This window comes from Peromyscus maniculatus, chromosome 12 (assembly GCF_049852395.1).
Source record: "Peromyscus maniculatus bairdii isolate BWxNUB_F1_BW_parent chromosome 12, HU_Pman_BW_mat_3.1, whole genome shotgun sequence".
NCBI lineage: Eukaryota > Metazoa > Chordata > Mammalia > Rodentia > Cricetidae > Peromyscus > Peromyscus maniculatus.
Genome location: NC_134863.1, coordinates 14,629,028 through 14,657,015, shown reverse-complemented (window position 1 = coordinate 14,657,015; position 27,988 = coordinate 14,629,028). Strand labels below are relative to the sequence as shown.

The 27,988-nt window shown below is 48.2% G+C and overlaps 1 protein-coding gene across 3 annotated transcripts in view; it reads right to left on the bottom strand.

Moving 5' to 3' along the window:
• St6gal1 (ST6 beta-galactoside alpha-2,6-sialyltransferase 1) overlaps window positions 1-27,988 on the bottom strand; it is a 132,492-nt gene that overhangs the window by 90,952 nt on the left and 13,552 nt on the right. For all 3 annotated transcript variants that reach the window (XM_006985069.4, XM_076548626.1, XM_042259098.2), the window contains exon 2: window positions 13,120-13,262. The gene's annotated coding sequence lies outside the window, so the exon portion shown is untranslated. The remainder of the gene's footprint in view (window positions 1-13,119; window positions 13,263-27,988) is intronic.

Sequence of the window (27,988 nt, the reverse complement as noted above, 5' to 3'; positions counted from 1 at the left end):
GAGGGCATTAATAATACAGGCCTTTTTCCGCAAACTCTGGCAAAGCATCTGAAGAGACAAGTGAAAACCCTGTGTCCAAATTCTCACTGGGACTCAGGGCGGGGTGGCCAGAGGAACTCACCTCTAGCAAGAGGAACTTAGAACTCTCTGGGGGAGGCTAAAGGAAATGGCTAGAGCTCAGGGGGAGGGGCGCGATCACAGGCATGCTTAGGGAATGCCTAGAGGCCAGAAGCAAGGGGCTACAGCCCTGTGACTTACTGGCCCCTGTGGTGAACAGAGCCACGGATTTCCCCTCAGCAATAGCAAACTACAGCAGCACAGTTGCCTGAGACAGGAGACATGGGAGAGTGTTGTGGAATATTATTTTAACTACGTAAAGATGTGTTACATCTGTTTATGATGTAGAATATTACTTTATCTCTGTAAAGGTGTGTTACATTTGTTTATGTTGCAGAATATAACTGTGTAAAGGTGTGTTACATTTGTTTATGTTGCATTTGTTTAACTAGGCAAAGATGTGTTGCTGTTTCACCTTGCCTGCCTAAGCCACCTGATTGGTCTAATGAAAAGCTGAATGGCCAATAGCTAAGCAGGAGAGGGATAGGCAGAGATGGTGGGCAGAGAAAATAAATAGGACAGAGAGGGAAGAGAGAGAAGAGAATGAGAGAAAAAGACATGCCCGGGGCTAGAAACCAGGCAATCACCAGCCAGTCAGAGAAAGAGAAGCAGAAAAGTAGAGGGAGGAAGGAAGGAAGGAAGGAAGGAAGAAGGGAGGGAGGGAGGGAGGGAGAGAGGGAGGGAGGGAGGGAGGGGGGAGAGAGGGAGGGAAGTAGGTAAAAAGCCCCAAGGCAAAATGTAGATGAAGAGAAACAGGTTAAGTTATAAGAACTAGCAAGAAACAAGCCTAAGCTAAGGCCGAGTATTCGAAACGAATAAGAAGTCTCTGTGTCATGATTTGGGAGCTGGTATGGAGAGCACCCTGGGGTGAGGGGCAGCAGGACTTGCGTGCCCTTTGTCCCTACGGTCTCTGCGCTAAGGCAGTAAGGCACTAAGTACCAACAACTGAAGGGGGATGGGGTGCACAGGAAGAAAACCCCAGCTTTGCCTCCACAGCATGGTCCACACAAACCGAACCCAGCCCTTCACTTGCTCTCAGCCTCTGTCTCCTCAGCAGGAAAACGGGATGGTGCCACGGTCTCAACGTTCCTTTAAAAATGGGATGTAGAACATCGTACATCACCTTGAAGGGATGCATGGAAACAGCGGGCAACCCATAAATGGACTTCTCTCCTTCGGATACGGAGCAGACCCCAACTGTCAATCAAGTCTATCTTCAGTTCCGAAGACAGGAACTGTGGGGAGGTGAACAAGGTACAAAACAGCTGGCCATACCTCCCAGGGTCTTGAAAGAAGTCGGATCTGATCTGGGGTCAGCTCTGAGGCGTCAGTGCTTAGCAGACCAAGACTTTGTCATGGTCATCAGTACCCTCCCAGCTACTTCTCCAGGGTCCAGGATCTGACACTCTCCAGGGTCAGAACAGGGGAAACATGCAGAGTTTAGATTTAAGGAGAAACTCACTCAGTTGTACAAGCTCAGATTGGCACCTATAGGTAGCAGGAGCTTATCTGGACCTGATCACAACCCTGAGGGTCTGGCCTCCCTCATCACTTCTGTGGTGTGGAACAGCTGGACACTCTCGTGGAAACTTCTCTGTCCTGCACTGATGATCAATGGGACAGTGTACACACACACAAACACACACGCGTGGCATAGGTAGAGGGAAAGAGACACAGGACAGAGACAAGTTGAGAAGTGGATAAAGAGGAAATCTTGCTGGGGAGAGAGAAGTGTGGTGTGGAGAAGCTGCTGGTGTGTCTGTGGACAGGCGGAGTTCAAGGTCCCGGAGCAGCAACAGATGGCCAGGGCAGAAGCAGAGCTGAGGAGAACACGGGCACGGAGGAGTGATTGGCTATGTTCACCCAGCACGGTTTCACTCCCATCCACTGCGGGGCGTTTACCCACCAACCCCACAGTTCCCCAGAGTTTTCTTGAATGCGAGCAGCAGGAAATATTAGATAGAAGGATTTAGATTGTGGAGATAAACAGATAGAAAATACAGGATAGCATTGAGAGGGCCTGGAACCTATTCCAACAAGCCCTGATGGTCTCCGCCCCAGGGTATTTATAGAGATGCCAAGGAGTGGAGCAAAAGACCTCCTCCCCCAGCACAGCCAAGTGCAGACCATCTCAGACACCTGCCCTCAGGCCCATGGTCTAATCATCCTCTCTATGTGGACCTGCTGGGTAAAGCCACGAGGAACCTGAAAACGGGTTCCCACAATCCACTCCTTTTGTACTGTTCCCCTTGCACAGATTTGGGATCCATTGTCTACCTCCAGGACCCTCACCACAGTCACCTAATCAACCTCTGCTTCAGATGCCTCGCCTGTACAAGATGAAGTCTCCCTCAAGTCTATAACAACAATAATCAAAAGTGCCTCGAACACTTGAAACAATCCCTGTGTTTAATCCACTCCATCGAAATTTCTCAGTCTAGCTGACGAAGTACACACCTTGCCCCTCAGCCACCAAAAGCACCATCTTTGGAACCCACAGACCCTTAAACTCTAGGCCCCCCTCACTGGCCACTGGCCCTTCATTTGCTCTGGTCATGTCCTCACTCATTCAGATCTTTCCCTTCATCTCACTCCACCTGCCCAATCTGAGCACCCTAATCAGCTCACCTCATCTCCTTCCTCCAAAGCCCGTGCACCCAGGCCTGCGGAAGCCTAGAGCTATTTACCGGTGTGAGAGCAGCTTAATCCTGCTGCTGGGCCAGTACCTGAGCACACCACCCCGGGCTGCAAAAGCCAAGGTCTCTGCTTGCTCTACACCTGAGAGTCACGGAAACAAACACTGGCCCCACACCAGAGAGCCGGAAGGTCAGCTCAAGGTTAAACTTGTCTACAGTGAGAAGCTGGTGAGCCACAGAAAAGCAGCTATCAGCACCTGTTTATTTCTTTACTCACTTTTGTACCTAGCCCAACTGTGGTCTTCAGCAGGCTCTCAGTAAACAACAATTGGAATTGATTAATCAATGAGGTCCCCCTCCTGGAAACACAGAACAATCTTAGGCAAAACAAAATTTTCTCTCATCTATTGCTTGGAAAGATGACCCAACCCATAATGGATTGTAGAAATTTTGCACAACTCAGTAATTTACTTAAAAAAAAAAAATCACCGAGTTTCTCTCTCTCCTCTCTCTCACACATATTTATTATGTAGTTATTTTGAGAAAATATGTGTGGGTACATTTACACAGCATTTGTGGAGGTCAAAGGGCAAGCCGTCCGCTCTCTCCTTCTACCACATGAGTTCTGGGATGGAACTCGGGTCATCAGGCTTGGTAGGAAAGTTTTTACCCACAGGGCCATCTCTGAATCATCTACCCTGGCTCATTTTCATGGACTATTGAGTGCACCTCAGTAAAGCTGTTTCAAAACTATATATATCCACGCCATCATGGTGGCCCTCTAGATTCATTGAACAGAGTCATAAGCACACTCCACAACAGAAAAAGAGACTACCCCTTAAGGCACAGTCTCGGAGTATCCCCTCATACCCATGGGTACATCAGCATGTAAAAGGCTGGACATGGGTAACCTGTAGAGCAGGTTGAGGGGGAAGGTCCTGGATGGCCAAGCATTGGGCCAGGCTACAGTCATCACCCAGCACAAAGCACCAGTACCTTCTCGAACATCACACAAGGACTCTGCCTGTTGCCCAAAGCTAAGGCTGAAAGCCTCAGGTCAGAATCACTTCCTGAGGAAGTGTCCTGTCTCTCAAACCATTCACTTACAAGTATGGGAGTTTCCCACAGATTCTGTGACTTCACATTTGCTAGTGTTAATATTTATGTCTGTCTCTTCAGACAATGTGAGGACTCGGCTCATGTGTTCACACAGAACCAAGATGCTCCACTAAATGAGCAGATGGGATGCTTCCCCAGAGGGACAGGGTGAGGCATACCTTCGGTGGTTTTCATCCATCAGCCCTGCTGGATGTGTTCATGCAGGGGGCACCTGAAGGAGAGGCAGCCAGAGCTAACACTCCCCATGCCCCCCCCCCCGCCATGCACCCCACCACCCCAATCTCCTCTCTGCTCATAAAGCAGCCATTAATCCTGCCTTCCTTAGCGGACAAGCTACTGGAGCCCAGACCCTCAGAATAAACTGCTCACACTCTCTTCCGCCATTCCTGATGGGCAGAAGTCGGAAGAAGGGGAGAGCAGTCTCTACAGTTCGACTCAAGGTTACCTCTGCCCAGGGCCAGTAGGTGAGAATCTTAGCATCAGTGAGGTCACACGCTATCCCCCAGGTCAGGGATCTGCACCACCCGCCTTCAGCCTCTCCCCAGGGTGTGTATGAGTGGGCCCTGAGCACACGGCTGGCTCAGAAACAGCACTGCATCCCCCAGGTTTGGAACCTAAGGTCCACTCATACCTGCGCAGCCGAGTGGATCCCATCAGCTCTCCAGGGAAGTTCCCGATCTCCCGGGAAATGCATCCGCTCCCATCAACCCTATTTTCATCGCAATATCCCAAACTGCTCCTGCTCCAGGAAAAAACTGGCAGCAAATTCTCTTCTGAGTTCCTAAGGGGAGACCTGCGACCATTCAGACACACAGCAGTCTACTCACCGCAGCAGGGTCTCCCCACAGACTCAGATAGTATTCAGGTAGAGTAGTAGGGCAGAGGCAGCTGCAACTGCAGCATGGTTGGGGTTGCAACGGCTACCTATTAGCTAGCTGCAACAACCTTTCTGCATGCCTGCTTCTCTGCGTTCCAATATTTAAACTGGGACCCTCTTAGATTTGTGTTGAAGACAAATGAACTAAGCGGAGAACATTTGGTGGCCACAGCACGTTGTCGCTGTTAATTGCCCTTGTTCCCTCTGCACTGTCCAGAAGCTGCCTCTCTGCCTAGACGGAGCAAGAGCAGAAGGCTCTGGGTCTGAGGTGGCCCTGAAGAGGGGCAGCTGCGCTTGGCACGGTCACACCAAAACACACTGAGAAAACAGTCCTCCCGGGCCAGTTCCAGAGGTCCAGACGTTGGTACACCGGGGCCAGGGAGGGGCAGGCTGGGACCACAGCAAAAAAAAAAAAAAAAAAAAAAAAAAAAAAAAAAAAAAAAAAAAAGCACTTGTAAGTTGTTTGCTCAACTGTGAAGCAAAAGAGAAAAAAAAAAAAAACAGTCCTCCTGGAAAAATACACAGCTCTGAAATATCTCCTTCGTTAGCCACCCAGAACAATGAACTGGGTCAAAGGATAAATAAGAGGGAACATGTCCAGGGCAGCTCTGGAAATGGTGAGGGATGGAAGCCAGCACCGGATCCGTCTGTTTGCCCATCGGAGGGCAGGCACGCTAGGCTGCAACTGCAGACAGGTCTACATTCAGACGGGAGGCCTGAGAGGGGCCGTCACTCTCAGCCAGGAAAACAAGCCGTCGGGCACGGGAGCTACCACTGCAGTTACCAGAGCGGCTGAAGGAAGCAAGCTAGCATCCCCCCGACGTGGGCAGGGAGATGGGGTTGGGGGAGGCGGAGTGGGCCATCACTCTACAAAACATTCTGGCATTCTCTTTCAAAATTAAACAACACGTACGCCATAGAAACCACTGTTTCTAGTCCTGGGCACTTGTCCCAGGGGGAGAGGGGGCGAAAAAAAGAAAAGAAACTTTATGTTTATACAAAAGCTGATGACATCAGCCCCAAGCCTGAGAGTAACCAAAATGTCCTTCAGCAGGTGAAGGGCTGTAGTGAATGAGAAAGGAGTTCCCCACAGGCTGAGGTGTTTGAACACTTGGTCCCGGGTGGTGCTGCTCTCTGGGGAGGTGTGGCTCGGCTGACGTCAGGTATGTCGTTAAGGGAAGGTTGAGAGTTGACTCTTGGTTTCCTTTGCGCAGTTGACACGTGAGCTCTCTGTTTCCCGTTCCAGCTAGCATGCCTGTCATTTGCTGCCATGCCATCCCCACCATGATGAACTCTGACCCTCTGGAATCATAAACCCAAATAGACTTTCTTCCTTGACTCACTTCTGGTCACGGTGGTTTCATCACAGCTACGGAGAAGCAACTAAGACACAGGTCAGGGTAGCTGACATCTGTACCGTGGAATAGTACTCAGCGATGAAAAAGAAAAAAAAAAAGAAACTAGCCCTAGAGTTAACAGCCTTGCTGGGCTTGAGGGGCACCCAAAATGCATCTCAAAAGACTGCATGTTGTGAGAGACAGCTATCCAGGTGGAGAACGGGGAGGAGCCAGGGCGATGACGAAGGCAGAGCAACCAGGGAGGTCTCTGGCTATGGAACACTTCTGAATCCCAATCGCAGAGGCAGCTGCCCTGGTCTACGCACAGAAGAGCAAAGCACTGCCCCGTCGGCAGCACGGTGGTTTCAGGGCCCGCCCTTCCCAGCGCCCCGTCATTATGCAAGATGGAGGCACTGGAGAAACCACAGCTGGGTCTCGCCCCTCTCTCACCCCACCCCCCATCCCCACCTCCCTGTGCAGCTTTCTGTGGATTCTGTAATTATTTCAAGGCAAAAGGGGATTTAAAAACAGGAGTGCGCAGCCAGTAATCAGGAGCTGGGATTACAGACCACCTCCGTCTACTCCACACCCTAGTTAGTGCTCCAAGCAGATCAGACGGCCCTTAGCTCTGAGCGACAAGCTTCTGCTCAAGCCAATGTCTACCCGACTACACACAGCCATCTCTCCGGGTCCGGTACTCCCCCCAGGCACTTCCCACTTCAGGACCGCTGTTCTCCTCTTACCAGAATGTACATCATACTTTCGCCACTCAACTATAATTATTACGTTATTTGTCTGTAGCTCCAGTTCCATGCACAGCACAGAATTGGAGGACATATTTACAAAACCTAGAGAACAAAGCCTTGATGGTAGAATATATAAGGCAATCTTCCAAGTGAATTGTAGGAAGAGATTCAATGTAATTTTTAAGACAAACATTTGTTTTACGACTTCTTTTATTTATTGTGTATACAGTGTTCTGTCTACATGTCTGCTGGCACACCAGAAGAGGACATCAGATCTCATGACAGATGGTTGTGAGCCACCGTGTGCTGGGAATTGAACTCAGGACCTCAGGAAGAGCCGTACATGCTCTTAACCTCTGAGCCATCTCTCTAGCCCCATAAAAAAGGATTTTTTTAAGTAAAAGCCCAGAGATTTGAGCTGAAATTCATATAGGGAAATATGTGGATAGTAGATGCATCCATGAAAAAAGGCTGATCAGCATTAACCCTGAGGGAAATGCAGACAACTCCATAAAGAAGACATCCAGGGAAAGCGGCTGAAGCTAAAATCACCCGGCAGACAGGAACTGGCAAGGATGAGGAACACTTACAATACCAGTAGCAGCTATTCTAGAAGACAGATTGCAGCTTCCTAGAAAGTAAATGCACACTAAATGCACGACACAGGCATTCTCTGCCACGGGTTTTCACAGGAGAAATCTAGGTCTATGACTATCTAAAGCCTTTTCCCCCCCCACAAATTCTTAGCCAGTAGTTCAATTTAATAGTTGCAAATTGAAAGCAATCCAAATGTTTGCCTACAGGTGGGTGGTTAAACTGTAGGACACCCACACCCTTTCAGCAATAAAGGCCGAGATGGCTGATTGGCACGGCAGGGACCAACACTGTAACGGTGCTGAGGGGTGCATGCCGCGGGATTCCACCTTCCTGAGGCCCTAGGAAATGCGAACCGTGGTGACAGGAAGCGGACTGGTCATTGCTGAGGTGCGAAGGACACAGAAAGGAGCAGAAAGAAAGAATACAGCACAGGGAGGAAGGTGGAGAGGCAGGCAATCGGCTGTGAACACTAATGAGATCCACAGCCGTATACATACGCCCAAACTCCTCATGCTGCGCAATGTCAATACAGACAGGGTGGTTGTCTATCAATCATTCCTCGGTAAAGGCAGATGAAGCATGATAATGGGACTATTTAGCAGGCATCTCCTTTAAGGAGAAAAGCCTTATGTAAATTATTAATCTTCCTTTCAGATAGGAATCTTGCAAAGTATCTGATACAGGAGGAAGCTGGATCAGAAAGCCTCCAGGGCCCATGGGGGGCAAGGCGGGTAAGGTGGGGGACTACAGCTGTCATCAAGTCAGGCTCTAGCATCAAAGCCCTCCAAAGCTGAGCACGTCTCGGTGAGGACTCAACGGCAAACGGCTGGCCTGAAGGCTGAGGTGGCAGATCCTAGCAAAAGCACACACTGAAGACTGGGAGGGAGGAATGGCCGAGACCTCTGGAAACTGAGGCGCCACCTCCCCATCCCGGGTTGTCATCGCTAAGAATGCCTCTAGCAGCAGCAAAGCCCACTGCAGACTGCGACTGAAAGGTGGCTGTGCCAGCCTCTAGAGCAGCATTCTGTGTGGCCAGAAGGGTTGGGGGACACAGACCCTGGTCAGTCAGGAGACCAGATCCCAGCTCCACTTGAGTAGTGAACAAGACCTTCCTCTCTCTGGGCCTCTACTTCTGCCAAGGAGGGAGGTGAAGGAACTCTTCCAACCCTATTTTATGTTCTCTGGGCGTCCTGCAGAGCCTAGCTTTTCCTCCTTCTCAAATTGCATGGGTGTCACAGTCAAGAGGAGTCTTGATTCTCTGTGAAACGGCAACCCCTGATCCCCACCAGCCCCAGCTCAGAGAGGAGCACCCTTCTCCATCTGGCAGTGACTTTCTAGACAGCCCCTGGCCGCTCTGCCTCCTCCCTCAGTTACCCCGCGTGCCTCCGTGTCCTAGTTAGGGCTTCTATTGCTGTTGTGGAACACCACAACCAAAAGCAACGTGAGGAGGGAAGGGTTTCTTTCACTTACGCTTTCATAGTCCATCATCAGAGGAACCAATGCAGGATCTCAAGGCAGGAATCTGGAGCCGACGTGCAGGCCATGGAGGGGTGCTGCTTACTGACTTGCTCCACATGGCTTGCTCAGCCTGCTTTCTTATAGAACCAGCCCACCCAGGGTTGGCACCACCCTCAGTGGGCCAGGCCCTTCCATATCAATCACCTCTCAAGAAAATGCATGCCAGGCTTGCCCATAGGCTAATCTAGCAGGGGCATTCTCTCACTTGATGTCCCCTCTTCTAAATGACTCTAGCTTGTGTCAAGTTGACATAAAACTAGCCAGCTCTCCATGTGTTGCTTAGTGGGCTAGTCATACATAGACTCAGCACTTCAAACTGAGGTTAGGGGTCAGGGCACCCTGGGAGGCACAGTGGCTTCAGATGTAGTTTCTGCCTTTCGCGTCGAGCCAGGGAAAGACAAGCTGGAAGTGCATGGCTCCAGGAGGAAGGAGAGCCTATGTCTTATAGGGTCTTGCTTCATGGAAGTTCCTCCCCTTGTCTTTGTCAAATCTGTGTGCCCAAGGCTGGGCAAGAATTTCCTGCCCAAGCTAACTGGGCCTTTTGGCTGCCACGTAGTAAATATCTATGAAACTAGATCAAAGTCTTCTTGCCTGAGATTTTTTTTTTCTGAACAGGACTCCAATATCACAAGGAATAATCCTGAGGGTTGAAATGAAATCAAGAAGCTTCCATATAACAAAGAGAACAACCAATGGAATGAATGGACAGCCTACAGAACCGGAAGAAGTCTTTGCCAAGTGTACCTCAGGCAAGGGATTTCTATCCAGAAAACATAAAGAACTGTAAAACTTAGACACACACACACACACACACACACACACACACACACACACAATCAATGAATGTGTCAATGAACTGAACAGACAGTCCCCATAAGAACAAATACAAATATATGGCAATACATATGTCCTGAAATGTCCAATGTCCTTAGCTACCAGGGAAATGCAAATTAAAACTAGTTTGAGATTCCATCTTACCACAGTCAAGAAAATCAACAACAACAAATTTTGGTGACGATGTGGGGAAAAGGAACCATTTTATTCACTGCTGATGAGCAGGTACACTAGTCTAGCCACTGTTGAATCCCTATGGAGGTTCCTCAGCAATCGACACAGAACTGCCGTAGAGTTAACCATACCACTCTTGGGTATATTCCTGAAGGGTTCAGTCAACACATCAGAGAAAAACGCCTTCCATATCTGTGTTTATAGCAGCACCATTCACAATGCTAAGGAAAGGGGACCATGTAGGTGCCCATCAGCTGAGGAAAAGATAAAGCAAAGGCAAGTCTCTCTACAGAACAGAATTTTACACAGCCATAAAGAGAAATGAAATCACAACACTTGAAAAATAGACGGAACTGGAAATCACTGTGGTGAGCTAAGGAAGCCAGATTCAGAAAGACAAATGTCTTACGTTTTCTCTCACACGTGGACCCTACCCCCAACCACAGAGGAAAATGAAGTATATCCATCATACCCTGGCCCTTGTAAAGAAATCTGAGAAGTGGGGGGACAGACACACAGAAACCCTGTTTCTAGGCAGCAGGGAGGGCTGGGACAGCCACAGTAGGCCCACCTCCTGGGGCATTGGGTGGGAGCCGCAGGAAGCTCCCGGATCTGATGTTCTCTCACACTACAAGAAAGAAAGAGAGCCTCTAGGATTTAGCAGATCAGTTCAGAGATTTGCAAACTCCACTGGCCTGTTCACTGCAACTCAGAGGTGGAGCGAGACTCCCTTAGGGGAGGAAATGCTTGTTGAAGTTGGGCTGGAAACCCCTTGCCTGGATGACCACTTGCTGGGAAGGGCACTTGGCAGCTCTGAGATGAGATTGATTGCATCCGAGCTGTAGTTTCCACATCTGAGACATGGGTGCAGACACACTGCCTGGGGGTGCAGAGTTCAGAGAGCACGCAGACAAAGCGGAGAGCATGGGGCCTCCATCCTCGGCCTGCCCTTTCTTACCTCACAAAGATTCCTCGCGGTTCTTAGAGTCCGGCCTTCGCCGGCATCATCATTGAGAAGGAAAACCAAGCCCCCGAGGAGGAAGGAGGCTTACATCCAAGAAAACCACAGGCTGCTTCTGAAGGGTACTGGGGCTTTGGCCACTATGCAGGGAAAGGCCTGGGAAGGGCAGAGGCAAGGCTGGCAGCCGGAAGCAACAGTCATGTTCCCTTGCTGGTTAAGTACAACAACAGCTCAGGGTCAGACGGCCTCGGGGACCAGGCCACCCCCCCCCCCCCAGCCTAGCTTCTTCTTCCCCAGGATCCCATAGCTTCACCACCAGCAGCTGCTAGGTGGCCTGGATTTTTAGGATGAGGGGGAGGGCGGGCCCAGGTGCCTGCTGAGGACCCTTCCTACCTTTCTCTTTTTCTGAACCACAGAAGGAAACTGGTTGTCACAGATGTCTCACCCTGTCCCTCAACCCTCTTTTAGGGAGCCTGCAAGAAGTGCAAAGTAGGAGTCAGAAGACTCAGAAAGAAGAAGGGCAGAGGCCAAGACTTCATTATGCTAATTCAATTAGCTCTAATCTCCTGACAGTGGGGCCTTGAAGAAAGGGGCTTTTGTGGAAGCCTCGTGTTTGTCAGGAAGTCACAGGCACTCTCTCCCTCACAGAGTCAAAAGCTCCGACTGGGTCCTGGCCTTCACATCCAGTGTCCCTAAGGCTTCCTTTCCACACTTCCCTGGCCAAGCCCCTCAACTTTTCCAGGAAGAAAATGCACCCCAGATGTTGAACAATAAATGGAGGTCTTTCATCCGCCTTTATGAAAGAGTATCAATAATTCAGAACCCCCCAAGTTGTCAGTCAGAGAGAGAAATGCAGCCAGTTTCTCTCCATCAATAAACCAAAGGTTTCCTGGTGGCCCAACCCGCTCCCTGCAGCCAAGGAGGCTCCCCACATCAGACATTCCCATGCCCTTATGTAGAGGGCCCCTCATCATAGCTACTCATGAGGTACTGCGAACAGACCACAAACCACACTCTCCCATTCTCACGGATCGGATCGTCCGTGTGTACTGAAAGCCTACTGTTCATAGGGGAGGCGACTCAGAGTCAGTGGTCCAGCATTTCCCTCCCATGCTCAAGGCCCCAGCTTTGATCCCGAGCACCAGCACAAGAAAAAAGTCCTAGAAAGTCTGCTTTGGTAGCTTCTCTGGTTTCCAGGGCAATTTGTCACTTTCCCACAATAGCCAATTTTAAGCTGCCAACTGTTTTGTATCGTTTTATCTTTTTTTTTCCCCTGGGGTTCTTTTGAGGGGGGAGGTTAGTGCTTTGTTTTGTTTTATTTTTAACAATTGTTTTGTTTTGTTTTTCAAGACAGGGTCCTCTCTGTGTAGCTCTGGCGGTTCTGGAACTCACTCTGTAGACCAGGCTGGCCTTGAACTAAGAGAGATGCCTGCCTTTGCTTCCCAAGCGCTGGGATCAAGGGCCTGTGCCGCCACATTTTAACAACCAGTTTGTCATTTCCTGGATGCTTAGAACCAACTCTGGAGAGATTCTAGACTGGACGAGAGCTCTCCTGGCTCCTCATGGGGTCATCCTTCCACCTCCAGGCAGAAGGGACCAGTAACCCATGGGAGCCTAAGAGAAACTCTATAGAGAGCTATTTTTAGACCCTGCTTTATTTTCTTCCAAATGTTATAGAAGTACTTATTACCTTTATAATCAGAACACATCTAAGTTTATTAAAATCATTTTCAGTAAGCCTAGCGGAATGCTTTGCCATAACCTGCCTGCATAATTTCTGTCATCTCTGTATGTCTCTTGGACTGGTGTGTGTGTGTGTGTGTGTGTGTGTGTGTGTGTGTGTGTGTGTGTATGTGTATGTGTGTGTGTGTGTGTGTGTGTGTGTGTGTGTGTGCGCATATGTTTCCTGGAAGCTTGCTTTCCTGTGCAGAACAGAGCACAGAAGCATCCATCTGAAACTGATGTAGCCTTTGAGGAGAAGTTCATTCTCTTCAGGGTTCAAATTTCCTTAGCAAAGGAGAAAGACTCTGGAAGTTCTGCACTAACAAGGCCTCTTTGGCCTCCAGTGACTTTGCCTCCATATGAACTGAGATGGAGGCGGAAGTTGGGACTAAAACCACCCGCTCCTTCTTCCCTGAGCCTTAGAGAATTGCCCAAAGAGGCATCCTGCCCTCTCCCGCCAGCTCGATTTAAAGGTTCTTACCTCAGCATTGAGATGGAAAGTGGGTACCAGGCCTTTGGGAGGGGCTCAAGGGGGCCGGTTCATTTCAGTTGACTTCTGTGGCACTGATGACTTCTCTCCGGGCCGCTGGCTGCTGCGGTTGGCACAGTTGGCTCTACCCCTGCCTGCAGGGAAAAGTGAGAACACAAGCTGGGCTCAGAAGCGTAAATACAAGCATGTGAGTGCGCACCCTTCCCCTCCCCCCTCACCGCCTCCCCCCTGCCCCACTTCTGAGCCCTTCCAGAGCACGACACTCTTCCAAATGACCTAAGTAGCCGTCTGTTGACCCATGTCCATCTGTTTTTGCCCGGTCTGAGTAACAAATTAAATAAGGCAAATGTTCCTAGAGCCACTGAAGCTACTCGGTATTTGTAGGGAGAAAGGCAAGGTAAGAAAGACATCTTCCGACCCTGTGCTCAGGGTTCCGAGTCCTGTGTTCAGACAGAGCCTGTGGTTTTGTTGATCTCGTCAACCCAGAGCCTACTGTTTCTGCTCTTACGAATGTGAAACTTCTCATTCGTTCTGGAAGCACTTCTAACTGGGTCTGAATTTTCGATCCATAGATTACATCTGAACAGAGTGAGTTAACTGCATTCTTGTGCCAAAGAAATTTTGCTTCCATTTATACATTTAAAAAATAAAATAAAATTTAAGTGAAAGGAAAATGCTACTCCATCTTGCTCTACCCAAGAAAACCACCCATGATAGGCATATCCTTTTTGATTCTCGTATTGTCTTTCTTGTTAGCCAGATTTTTTAATAAAGATAGGGAAGGGTGAGGTGTGGCTTAATGTTGTCACAGTGTTCTGCACTGTCATTTAATGGCTACATAACATGCATGTGCCCCTGGGTTCCCTATGATCTACATGCATACCCTACATAGCTGGACTATAAATTCTACATGACCCTCAAAGGCTTGACATTTAAGTCCTCATGAATTCTTCTTGTGCTAATCACATACAGTATTTGAAACTGTATCCCCCTCCAAAAATATATGTAGAAATCTATCAAAACAAAGAAGCAAAAGACCTCTACAACAAAAACAGATCCAGTGCAATACCTATCAATCATGTCATAGTTCACAAGTTTGGGAAAAAGAGCAATTCAAGGATTCGTATGAAACCACAAAAGACCATGAATAGCCAAAGCAATCCTGAAGAGTATGGGCACAGCTTGAGGGACCGCAGTACCTGGCCTTGACTTACACACTTACACATTGATAGTAAGTCACCAGTTCGCTAATGATGAACACAGCCTGGGGTGGCATCGAAATCCACAGGAAGATGGATGGAATAGAGCAGAGGACGCAGAAATGAATGCCAAGATAATAGTTAACCTAAGTCTTGACAGTGGAGGTAAAAACATACCATGGGGTTGGGGGGGGGGGGGAGCGACTGAGACAGCCTGGGGGGGAGGGGGAGACGGAGGCAGCCTCTTCAACATGCCGTGCTGGTAGAGCTGGATTTCTACCTGCAGAAGCTGAAATTAGATCCATGTCTCCACCTGATACAAAAATCAGTTCCAAATGGATCCAAGGCCCTCATTTACCACCTGAAACGCCTCGATTTCTAGAAGGAAGCCTAGGGAATGCTCTTCGTGGGGGCAGGTGAGAACATTTTAAATAGAATGTGAACAGCACAGGCACTAATCCCACCTATTAACAGATGGGACTCCGTGAAAATAAAAAAAGTTTCTGCAAAGCAAAGGAAAACATCAGCAGGGCATACACACAGCCCACAGAGTAGGAGAAAATCTTTGCCAGTTACAAGGCAGACGAGGGGCTGGTGTCCTGAATTACAGAGACTTGCATAAACTGAAACCCAAGGAAACAGAACTGCCGATTAACAAATGGGCAAAGGAACTGAACAGATGGCTTTCAGAAAGGGGAAAGAAAAAAGAAGAGACACAAATGGCCAGTGAGTATTTTTCAAAGTCTTCAGTATCCCCAGCCATGGTGGAACTAGGAATTAAAACTACTCTGAGATACTATCTAATCCCGGTCAGAACGGCTGCCATCGACAAATCCGACAACAAACGCTGAAGAGTGTGATGTGGAGAGAACGGAATCCTTACTCACTGTTGGCGGGAGCACAAATTAATACAGCCGTTGTGGAAATCAGTCTGAATATTTCTCAAGAGAAACAGAAATAGAAACAGAACTACCACATGACCCAGCTCTTGCACTGCTGGGCACACACCCAGAGAACCCCTTCCTTCCCTACCACAGAGGTGTGTGCCCACCATTTTCATTGCTGTTTCATTCCCTCTCGCAAACAACTGGAGCCAACCTATTTGCCTATCAACAGATGAACAAATAATGAAAATTTGGAGTGGGTGTGTGTGTGTGCGCGCGCGCGCGTGCGAAATCACAAAATCTGCAGAAAAATGGAAGAACTTGGAATGCTCAGAATGAATAACATCACACAAGATCACATAACCTAAGAAAGAAAAAGGCAACAACACAAGTTCTCTCCTTCACCTGTGGAACCTAGCCAACAATATATGTTTATATGTAAACAAATGTACTTGTGGGTATGGTAGAGTACGCAGGCAGGAGAACAGGGACCAATTAGATAACAAGAAAGACTGAATGTGGGCACCAGCCATGAAAGAGGATGAAAAGCTAACTGTTTTTATAGCTTCAATTCTCTCATGCACTTTTTCATTTTTGTGGTGGAGGATACGTGCATAAAACATATTTGATACTGAAAACTTAAAATCTAATGTGAAGCTCCACAACTTCAGATATTCTAACTGTACAGAAGTTCAGTGAGATGTTCAGACTTTGGGCTTTGGGTCTGTTTAATTTTAGAGTGGGCAATTTTTTTTTTCAAATGTGTGGGGGGGGGGGGGGGTGCGTGTACTGGGAAAACCCATAATTAATTCCTTAAGCCACAGTCTGGGAGATCAAATTGCCGGGTCAAAGACTTTCCAAATTGCCCAGGTGTTCCCACAGCGGAGACATTCGACCTCCAAGGCCACTGTGTAGAGAGGCGTGGCATCTCTCCCATGGTGCTCTCTCCTCCACACCACAACCACACTAGGGGAGATGAGGATGGGGTGGGTACCAGGAGTCTGGATTAGCCTTTCTTGTGCTCACAACTAGCTCAGCTTCCATCTCAGATAAGATCCTTGATGCTAGATCCAGGGACCAGTGCCTGAGTAAGAATAGGCAAGAAGAAGTCAGAAAGCCATGAAGGGCAGGGAGGTGTGGTCAAATCACAGAGAGGTGTCCAGGTGGAAATAGGGGGGAAAAAAGCCTTTGAGACAAAGAAAAGCAAGGGCCGTGCCCAGAGGAGACAGAGGTGAACGGAAACTAACAGAAAACTGAAGCCAACCTTGCCATTTGCAGGGCTGGAAATACCAAGGTCTCATAAAAACTCAAGGCAGCACACAGCAAACAGTAAAGGCAACAGGTGATACCAAAAAAAAGAGTTGCTGGAGGCCTTGGCCACTTTGCTGCTGTGTATAATTAATGTCAACAAAACACCAGAAGTCAGCCAGAGGCACCGTGGTGAAGGCGGGCAGCCAGGGCTGCGTGCTCACAGCCAGCTAGCCATCAGCAGCAGGCCTGCAGGAAGGGGCCTTCCCCAGAACAGGAAAGCCGTGGGCAGCCAGCTCCCCAGCCTCCGTAGTGAGAAAGCCTCCCCCCATCCCACACCCCACACCCATATTCTCTCTGCAGTCAGCCTGCTTACCTTCTTTATTCTAGGCCATTTTGATTTCATGAAGGATAGTAATTCACTAGGTAATCCGTCCAAACAAATGGCTGGGTCTCTGAGACCCTGATGTCCCGGGCAACGGGGAGCCATTCTCCTGGCCTTTCCTAGTGGACTATCCCTGCATACCCTGCACTCTGGCAGGCCTCCCGAGGGGATTGTGGGCTCCCTGGGGGGGGGGGCGGTTTTCCCAACTCCTTAAGTAAATAGCATGCAGGTTTCCAACACTGATAGTAAGTCACCTCACATTCCTGGGCCTGCCATGGGAAATGGAGGGGAGAACTTTGAGAACAACTGGAGAAAGAAATAGGCTGACCAGGATTTGTTTGGAAGACTGGGCATAGAGGGAAAGTAGCAGAACCTGAGATAAGCAAACACATACAACATTTAGGAAGGACCAGGAGGGGACCTGCTGAAGGATGAAACTGTTGTGCAGAGACCCACGCCATGGCTGAGGGAGGCAGATGAGAAACCATCAAACCCAGAGAGCACATGTTTGGTGGCCACAGTAGCTATGAACTCTGCTCTTTTATTGTATTCATCCCTTATCTCTTTCACCAAACCCCCTTTTTGATGGGATTTGGGTGAGTTAGACTACCCCCCAGAAACAGTCTCTCCCAGGCCCTGAGTCTGCAGCAATAACGGACTTGTGGAGCAACCAGGCTTGCTAAAGTACTAAAGTTGCTAAAGGTGAGTTTGCCAAGATTTTTCTACCCACACTGGGGAGGTCACTGGTCCACAGGCATAACCTCCTTACCACGCCCCGCCCCCATGGCTTGAAAGAAATGGCCCCCAAAGGGAGTGGCACTATTAAGAGGTGTGGCCTTGCTGGAGGAAGTGTGTCACTGTAGGGGGTGGGCTTTGAGTTCTCCTATGATCAAGCTACTCCCAGTGTCACAGTTCACTTCCTGTTGCCTGCAGATCAAGAGGCAGCCAATACCACGTCTGCCTGCATGCCGCCATGTCCCGCCATGATGACAACGGACTGAACCTCTGAAACTGTAAGCTGCCACCTCGATTCAATGTTTTTCCTTTTAAGAGTTGCCGTGGTCATGGTGTCTCTTCACAGTGGTAGAGACCCTAACTAAGATGTCCCCATGTGCATCTTGTAGTTTCCACGTAGCTCTCATTCTGTCCATACTCCCAACTCTACCTGGTTCTCCCAGCAGCTCTCCCCTGGTCACCCTCAGATCCCAAGAGGGTCACTCATTGGGTTTGACATCTGAATCGGTTTCCCATTTTTCTCCTGGGGTCTAAGCAGCCAAGGCCTTCTTCCGCGTCTGCTCTGTTTGAATCTTCCCACCTCACTGGACTGTCCCCCTATCTTGCTCCTCTGGCAGCAACCCAGGCAATCTCTTCTTTCTTCCACAGATGACTGTAAGGAAGGGGCTGCCTCGGTGATATTTGTCTTCAGGGGTGCTCCCCCAGAGTACTGATGTCTGAGGTACTGACCTCAGACCACAGCCAAGACTTCAAGAGCAGTGCCTGTTGGCCAAGCAGTCCACACACTGAGGAAGAACATACACTGAGAATTTCATGGCCCAGCCTTTGCAAAGCAGGGCAAAGCTAACAAGTTCTGTGTCCTGTCAGGGTGCTATAGCCTGTCACAGGAATGAAGCAGAGGCCAGGTCCCTGGCATCCATTAGCAGCCACCACCAAGCCTAGGGTAAAGGAGTATGCTGTTGACCCTGGAGCCATTATTCCACACCACTTGGGATGTGGGCAGTTTTTCCCAATAATGGCGCATGAACATAAATGAGCTAAGTGCTTTTGTAGATCTTTACACAGAAGACATCCCAAGACCTAAGCCCTGAAAATTTGCTGGGCGCTGAAGTCAAGTGAGAAAACACTATACTGGAAATCCAATAAGAGCATCTGCTAAATTCAAGCATGGGATGGCCCCTACCCCCTCTACCCCCTTTTCCCCCTCTACCTCCCCCCTGCACCTCCCAGGACCCATGCTCCCCCTCAAAGGTTCATCTGTGAGGCCCCAGCCCAGCATTAATGGGATTCCTATCTCAGACCAAGGATTAGCTGCAGCTGTCCCGTGGGTTTCATTCTCATTATTTATCAGCTGCCATCCTAAACACGCGGTGTTCTGACCGACTTTTTTGTTCCTCACACAGTCCTGGGAGGTAAGGAGTCTTCTGCCCATGTGCTGATGAGGTGACAATTTTAGAAAAGAGCCTAGGCACGAAGCTGAAGAATTTCACTCACAAACCTGCCTCCCAAAGGCCTGTACTCACTCCATGTCAAGAGCTGAAGTTAAATCCGAGCTGAAAACAAAATCCAGGAGCCGAGAGAAAAAGCATAGGGGTTCGTTTTCAGAGCTAAGCTCCTCTGACACCACCATACAGAAAAGAACCCCACGGAGAATATATGTGACCACGCGGTGAATGTGGTGTCTCCAGCCGTTACCATCCTGATTTCAACACCCATCCAGATACTGGAACCACTGAGCCCTCTTTTTAATCAAAGCAAAACACATCCATGACCCTTCATGTCAAGGGGTCCCGCCAGGCTCACGGCCGTAGCAGCAACCCCTTCCCAGCCCTCCACAGCCTTGGTGTCTGTGGCTCACATGCAACAACTTTGATCTCTTAGCTACTTCTACGCTGCTGCAGTGTCTGTACACCACACACTTACATGGCTCTTGTTTTCAGCATGAGGGGTTGTTAGTCATGGACTTCCTGTTATGCAAAATAAAGGTTTAGTTCACTTTGAGCCCACATGCTGCTCCTAATGAATTACACCAATTCTATTACGTCCACCTCAGGGCTTCTCATTATTATTATTATGACCGTGTGGTGATGCTCACAGGAGAGCCACGTGAGGGGTCATGACTCACTGCTTTCACATACACCTCTTATCTATCATTTCTGGAGTCTACAACTGTCTCCTGTTTGGATGCCTGTGTTTCAATGTAACTATCACTAACGAATTCAGCGTCATCTTTCCCACAAAAACTATACAACTCACAGTACAACCCAGTGCTGTTTGTTTGTTTGTTTTTAATTTCTTGTTTTTAATTTAAGCTCTCCCTTCTGGAAATTTCTCTGCTCCTACACCAACCCAAACTAGTTGGCTTCGGGGCTTAATAGAGGAGCCCACTTTTTCTTGTTTACTCCCTCGTTGGAGGAACAGAAGCTGTCGCTTCTCAGAAAGCCTCTGTGGGAGGCAAGAAACTGGCTCTTCTCGCATCTGAGAACACCGTCATTCCACCCACGCATCTGATTAATAATTTCTCCTGCAGAGTTTCTCAGAAATCATCTCCTCTTGAAATTTTTCTTAATTTTTAAATGTATTTAGTTATTTATGTAGTGTGCCTGTGCATACAAGGATGCCATGGTGCCTGTGTATACGTCTGAGGACGACATAAAGGAGTTGGTCTGGGGGATCCTGGGGATTGAACTCAGGTAGTCAGGCTTGGTGGCAAGTGTCTTTATCTGCTGAACCACCTTAAGATCTCTCCTCCAGAACTTTAAAGGTCTGGACTCAGTGTCTTGTCACCAGTGTTACCATCTTGTTCTCACACAGAATCCATGCAGGCTCCGGAGTCTCACATTTCGCCTATTTATTTGCATGTACAGGCTATTTGTTCGGTGTTCTTCCACTGAGTCACACCCCATCGCTCTCTAGAAGCTTCCATTTGCATGCATCTTTTTCTTTTTTCATTTGTAGACTTTGTTCCAAGTACTCAGGTGAAATGCTTCAATCCAGCAGCCTACATCCTTGTTCTCTCTACTGGTTTCTGCTTTTCTTTTATTGAAAACAGATTTTTTTTTTTTGATAAAATATATTCTGATCATGGCTTCCCTCCCAACCTCCATTCTCATGGGGAATCCACACCCTTTCCGTCTCTCCATAGAAAACAAACAGGCATCTAAAGAATAATTAAAATAAAATAAGACAAAAGGAAAACAAAGAGAAGAAAAAAAAATCCTATGTATTTAGTTGTTTGTTTATTTGGCTTTTGAGACAGGTTCTCTTGTAGCCAGGCTGGCTCTTGCTTGCTATTAGCCGTAGGTGACAGTGACTTTCTCATCCCCTCCACCTTCAGGGTGCTGAGATCACGGCTCACGCCACTGTGCCCAGTTTTGTGTGGTGTGGAGGCCGGAGCCCAGGATCTCCTGTAGCTAGGTAAGCTCTCTACCAATTCAGCTGCCTCCTCAGCCCCAACACTTTTTCTTGTTATTTCTATAATGCTTTCTCCTCCGGTATCCCTATTCTCTTGTTCTGTACATCTTACTACTCAGACATCGGACTTTGTAGAATAACCCGCTCACGTTCCATTCCACTGCCTTCTTCATTTGTTGCAACTTTCTACTCCAAACCCTGTAGCTATTTACTTCTGCTTGAATGCTTTTAATCCCAAGAGATCATTCTCCTCCTCCTCTGAGCTCTCCTCCCTACACGTCCCTCGTCACCAAACCTTCTTACTTCTGAGTCTAGCATCACAGAGTGGGGGGTTGGTTGGTTGGCTGCTTGGTTTCCTGTACTGTATACCACTGAACCACACCCCAGCCCTGAAGTTCCCACTGCTCTCTAGGTTGCCTCCATTTCTTTGAGTTGTTGTTGTGTGTGTTGTTGTGTTGCCTCTTGGTTTCTATCTTTCGTGTCTCAATTCCCCTCAGATAGCTAATGTTCCTTAGAGATCCTCTGACATTCAAAAGTGAAGCATGAAAAAGGTGTGGAGGCATGGACTCTGGGCTGGCAGGTCTTACCCCAGAGAGACTGACGTCACTCTGTATGTTTCATTGGGGAACTCCTAACCTCGGCATCTGTAGGCCTATGGGCCTCTCAGTTCGGACTGTTTTCTTCTCATCACATGACTGCAAACAGAGCATCACCCTGTCTAGCCAGCGTGGGCGGTTGGCCAGTCTCACTGGGGACCTTGTAGGCACACACATACCCACTCCTTCCCTCGGGGCAGAACAGCATGTCATACGTACTTCTCACATCTTGGCCTTCTATGCCCGATTTTGATCTTGAAAGATCTATTTCTTTTTCTTTTACGTATGTGAATGCTTTGCTCACATGTGTGCTGGAGGCCCACGGAGGTAAAAAGAAGAGGACCGGGTCCCCTGGAACTGGAATTATGGACAGTTGTGAGACACCGGGTGGGTGGCTGGGAATTGAACCCAGGTCCTCTGAGAGAACAAGTGTTCTTAACCACCAAGCCATCTCCCCAGCCCCCTGTGACAGATGCTAGTCAGCTCTGATGGCTTTAGTATGTTCCTGGAAAGATCTTTAAAGGAAATATTAGTTACAAAAATTTGCATAACTTTATATAGGCCCTCACCTCAGTCCCACCAAATGAGCTAACAATATAACGATTTCTGCATAGGAATTACATACATGGCATTCAGTTTGTGTTTCCTATACCTCCAGTCACATTCAAAACATTGTTTGCGGGGATTTTGTTATTCCATGGGGGCTGTTTGCTCACAACAAGGTGTAGAAAACTCGGGCCATGCCGGGCGGTGGTGGCGCACGCCTTTAATCCCAGCACTCAGGAGGCAGAGGCAGGCGGATCTTTGTGAGTTCGAGGCCAGCCTGGGCTACCAAGTGAGTTCCAGGAAAGGCGCAAAGCTACACAGAGAAACCCTGTCTCGAAAAAACCAAAAACAAAAACAAAAAAAAAAAAAAAGAAAAAGAAAACTCGGGCCACTTAAGGAGGTGAGTGCTTGGGGAGGCAAGCTTGTCAGAAAGATAGCAGTCACTGATAACGATGATGATGATGATAACGATGATGACGATGACGTGGATACCCGGCAGATCTCAGTCATAGCTCTGTTCTAGCAAGCTGTGATATTTTGAGAAAGTTTCTTTCCCTCTGTGGGCCCCAGACTTCTCATCTATAAACTGTGGGTTACTCGAGTTAATTCTGAAGTTGTGTTGGGAGGATTTAGTTAAATTCAACCCACGAGTGTCTTATTTTGGTTCTAGGTCCAAGGGAAATCTAGAAAAAAAGATTAAGGCCTTCCTTGGCCTCACGTGGGAAGAATTCACTAATGGAAAAAGAATGTAAGTAAATTGGGTGGCTTTGTACGCTACTGGAGGACTGCACAACTGGTTGAAAGGGAGAGGGAGAGGGAGAGGGAGAGGGAGAGGGAGAGGGAGAGAGAGAGAGAGAGAGAGAGAGAGAGAGAGAGAGAGAGAGAGAGAGAGAGAGAGAGAGAGCCAGGTGTGAGAGTGGAGGGGGCGGATCATTACTTTATATCAGGTTGTTGAATTGTCTCTCTGTCCAGGTGACATTCACACACAAGCCTTAAGAAATGAGGTGCAACAAACCATGGGACTGTGTGAGGGAACAGTCTGGAGGGACCAGCAAAAACAGAGGCCCTGAGGTAGCAATACACTTGTGTCTGAGGTGCAGGCCTCATGGTGAAGTGAAAGGAAGAGGCAGAGAAGAGTAAAAGATGCAACCTGTGGAGGTAGACGCCTAAGAGCATGAGATGGAAGGGATGGAGAGACGGATCAGCAGTTAAGAGCACTGGCTGCTCTATCCAGAGGACCTGGGTTCAATTCCCAGCACCCACAGAGTAGGTCACAACTGTCTGTAACTCCAGTCCCAGGAGATCTGACACCTTCACATGCACATAAAATAAATTTTGAGAGAGAAAGAGAGAGAGAGAGAAAGAGAGAGAGAGAGAGAGAGAGAGAGAGAGAGAGAGAGAGAGAGAGAGAGGAAACGTTGACAGTTTTTGAGCAAAGAAATTACATGTTACTACAACTTTTGAAATGACCACTCTGTGCTTTTTGAAAACAACCCACAGAAGCAAGAGTATAAGCAGGCTGAGACACAAAATTATCCTGAAGATTCAAAATAGAGATGAGCCTGTTCTGAGCCAGTAGGAACTTGGTGAGCCAAATAACTAATCCGTCTCCTGACTTACTACAAAGGCACAGCCAGCATGGCTTACGCTCATGAACATGGCATGAAAGAAGCATCTAGAAGGACTCTGGAGTCCTAAGTTCTGACTCTCGTCTACTGGAGTAGGGTGGCTACTTCAGAAGGGCAGCAGCTCAGTTTCAGGCTTGTTGCGTTTGGGGTCTCTGCCACATGCCCGAGGAAGCCTGTTCGGTGGATGGTTGAACATATGGGCCTGAGGTTCAGAGGTTCAGAGGAAAGGTCTGGCGTGTAGGTACGAGCAGAGGGTGGTCAGCATAACGGACTACATAAGATCAGGGACTGAGGTGAGGAGAAGAGGCCACAGTGAGCAGGTGACGATGAGCCAACCACAGAGAGTGAGGGAAGATGGCTAAGAAAGAGAGCAAGAGAGTGTTCCAGAAGCCAAGAGAAGATGTCTGTACGGTGGGATGGGACAGCCAGTAACACACGCCCCTGCAGAGAAGCCAAGACAAGGCTTGAGATGTGGCCATTGCACCTGGCAGATGAGCCTGACTGATAGAGGCTTGGAGAGCAACAGGGCAAAAAAAAAAAAAAACCTGATCAGACCACACTTACATGGGTGTGAGAGAAAATGAACCACAGGAAAGAAACAGAAAATTATTTCCAGGAGCAGAAAAATAGAGTAATTACTGGAAGTCAGGGGAAATGTGCAGGTATACACAGATGGGGAGGATAGAGACAAAGCCACCATTTAGAGATAGGTTGATGGACAGATGGACAATTAGGTAGATAAATTACAGAGATGGGTACAAGCAGAATGTCACAACAGAGAAATAATATTGGAGAGAGAAGGAAGAGTTGCCAGGGCCACACCTTTAATTAAGGTAGAATAAGATACATTCACAAACAAAGAGGGTGAGTGAGCAGGAGTGTGGTGGTTTGAATAAGAAAGGTCCCCAAGGGCCCATGTAAGTTAATACCCAGTCACTAGGGAGTAGAACTCTTTGATGGGATGAGAAGGATTAGGAGGTGTGGAGGAAGTGTGTCACTAGGGGTGGACTTGGAGGTTTCAAATACCCAAGCCAGGCCCAGTGTCTTTTCTCTCTTGGCCTACAGATCAGGATGCAGCTCTCAGCTCCTTCTCCAGCACCATGTCTGCCTGCACGCCGCCATGCTCCCTGCCGGGATGTCAGCACAGTACACCTCTAAAACAGTAAGCCAGCCCCCAACTAACTGCTTTCCTTTATAAGAGTTGCCTTGGTCATGGTGTCTCGTCACAGTAATGTAACAGTAACTTAAGACACAGCTGAAGTGTATTTTATTTATAGGTAAATACAATTACGCAAGCACATAAAATATTTACCTACAAAACATAATGCATTTATTGATAAAATGTAACCTGAGAAGTACATATTTCACATTGGTCTTTTGTATTGTTTTGTTTCACTAAGGTAGCTAGTCAGGCCTCTCTGTAGATCGTGGCACACGAGGAAACCGCAGCCTTTGGAATTCAGAGAGCTGACGGGGTTCAAGTCACAACTTCACCCTGCATGACTTTAGGTAAACCACTTTCACCTTCAGCATCCTCGTCTGCACAGGAGAAACAACAATGACGTGTTCCACAGAGCTGCTGGTTCAGAGACACTGTCAGGTCCAAAGAAAACTCAACTCCTCCCAAAATTCTGGCACCCGTTCCCCTCTCTCAAAGGAGCCGTTTCCTAATCACTATCAAAGGGGTCAAATGGCTGTCTGTGGTGCCTATTAGCCTACCAGAGTGTATACTGGCCTCCAGGCTCTCTCAGTATCACAACTACCTGCTACAGAGTCCATGCAGGCATCCTGGCTCTTCTCACCCTGCCTGCTACCCTAACCATCTCCATCTCATGCGCTTCCCTCCCCCAGCTTCTCATTCCTATATAACCCTACAGTCTCTCTTTTGTCTTCCTCTCTAGTCATCCTCTCTCTTGGTCTCCTTTTGCTCACACTCTCTTTCTCTTCCCTATCTCACTCCCGCCCCCCCCTCTCTCTCTGCCTCTCTCTCTTTCTTTCTCCCTCTCTCCTCTCATGGCCAAGTCCAGTCTGCTGGCCATGTTCAGTCTACTGCTTTCTCTCTCTCTCTGCTCTGGAATCTTCCAGGTGCCTCATATCTACAATAACCCCTTCCCCTCAACCATACCTTGGAGCAGTCATGTCCTCAGTTTATACCTGCTGCCAAACCCCCAGTTCTTGTTTACACTAAATGCTGCACGCAAGGTCCCCAAACTTCCAACAACTGCAGAAGTCGCTCCGTCCACTTGACTCTTTCCCAACTTGACATAAACACGTCAGGGCTCCTGTACTGTGAGGCCCTTCCTGCCCACACTACCTGGATCCCGCTCTTGGAGGCTCTGCAATGGCAGACTCTGCCTAGCAGTGAGTCTCACTCCTTCGGAGAAGCCCACTTATGACCTGACCCCTGAGCCTGGGAGGAACTCTGGAATGACAATTAGCCCATTAGTGCCCTCTTAGAATTGGGCTTGGCAGGGTTCCTTGCCCATGTCCACCCACCTGTGGAAAAAGGACGGTAGACCTTGTCCTAAGCCAGTCTGAGTGGGCTCAAACGCCAATAGATGCTACATGGGTTTGTTTGCCAATGGAGCCTCTCCATCAGCTCCTGCAGTTAATATTAATTGCAAGGAAGGACAGCGTGTGATGGTTATGATAAATGGTGCTGGTGGTGGCGCAGAAAAGTCACGAGCCACAGCCACGACTACCAGAGGTAGAGAGCAGGGAGCAGAAAGGGAACAGAGAGAGAGGGTGGGAGTCCGCATCTGGCTTTTTAAGGTGGGTATGTAGTCGCCAGCATCCGCTGATGATGCATGCTCTCTGCGCTGCTCCTGCCATCTTTCTCTCCAGACCTGGCTCTCCTCCCTCCTAGCCTCTCCTTTCTAATAAAGCTCTTTGTAACTCTGGTAGTCGTGGCCGTGGCCCGTGACTTTTCTGCTGGTAACCAGCGCCATTTATCATAACCATCACACTCTGTCCTTCCATAAAATTAATATTAGCCGCTCTTGGCCTCCTTTCTAAAGTTTAGACTTTGACACTTGTGGTGGTTTGTATAAGTATGGCCCCCATAGACTCACGTGTTTTAAATGCTTTGCCCATAAGGAGTGGCACTATTAGGAGGTGTGACCTTGTTAGAAGAAGTAGGTCACTGTGGGGGCAGGCTTTGAGGTCTCCTATGCTCAAGCTATGCCCAGTGTGGCACACAGTCTCCTTCTGCTGACTATAGATCAAGAAGTAGACCTCTCAGCTCCTTCTCCAGCACCACGTCTGCCTGCACGCCACCATATCCTGCCATGATGATAATGGACTAAACCTCTGAAACTGTGAGCTTGCCCCAGTTAAATGTTTCTCTTTATAAGAATTGCTGTGGTCATGATGTCTCTTCACAGCAATAAAAACCGTAAGACACCAACCACTCTTACACCTATTTACTCACATGCAGGCATATATTATAGGCTAGAATCCAAATATGAGGGTCAACGTGTGGTTTGTTTCCAAGTTTGGGTCCCCTCACTTAATATTATACTTCCCAGGTCCTTCCATTTCCCTACAGTTTTCATTTTTGTTTACAGCTGTGTAATATTCCACTTTGTATAAGTACCACATTTTCATGATCTGTTGATGAACATCTAGGTTGGTTCTGTTTTCTTGGAATTGTGAAAAGAGCAGCAATGAACGTGGATGGATGCTCAAGTATCCCTGTGGTAGGGTATGGAGTCTCCAGGTCTATGCCCAAGAGCAGAATGGCAAGGTCATGTGGAAATTCTACTTTCCATTTTTTGAGAAACCTCCATACTAATTGGCACCATATTGACTTGACTGTATAATTTGCACTCCAACTAGCAATGAATCCGCGTTTCGCTTTCCTTATGTCGTCTCTAACACTGGTTATCAGATTTATTGATGACAGCCTTTCTGACTAGGATGAAGTAGTATCTCAAAGCATTTCCCTGATGTTGAACAGGTTTTAAAGTATTTCCTGACCATGTGTGTCTCTTCTTTTGAGGACTGCCTGCTTGTTTCATTGGTCTATTGTTCATTGACAGTTGTCTTCTTGGTTTCTTTCTTCATTTTTCCCCCCAGCACTTTGTAAATTCTGGGTACTGGGCTGTGGTCTTTAAAACAACCATTTATTGATCAGCCATGTGTTCAGCTCTAGTTTAAGCATGCATGTCAATGCGATGATGTAGGAATAACTAATGCAAATCATGACTTCGAGATGAGGAACTGA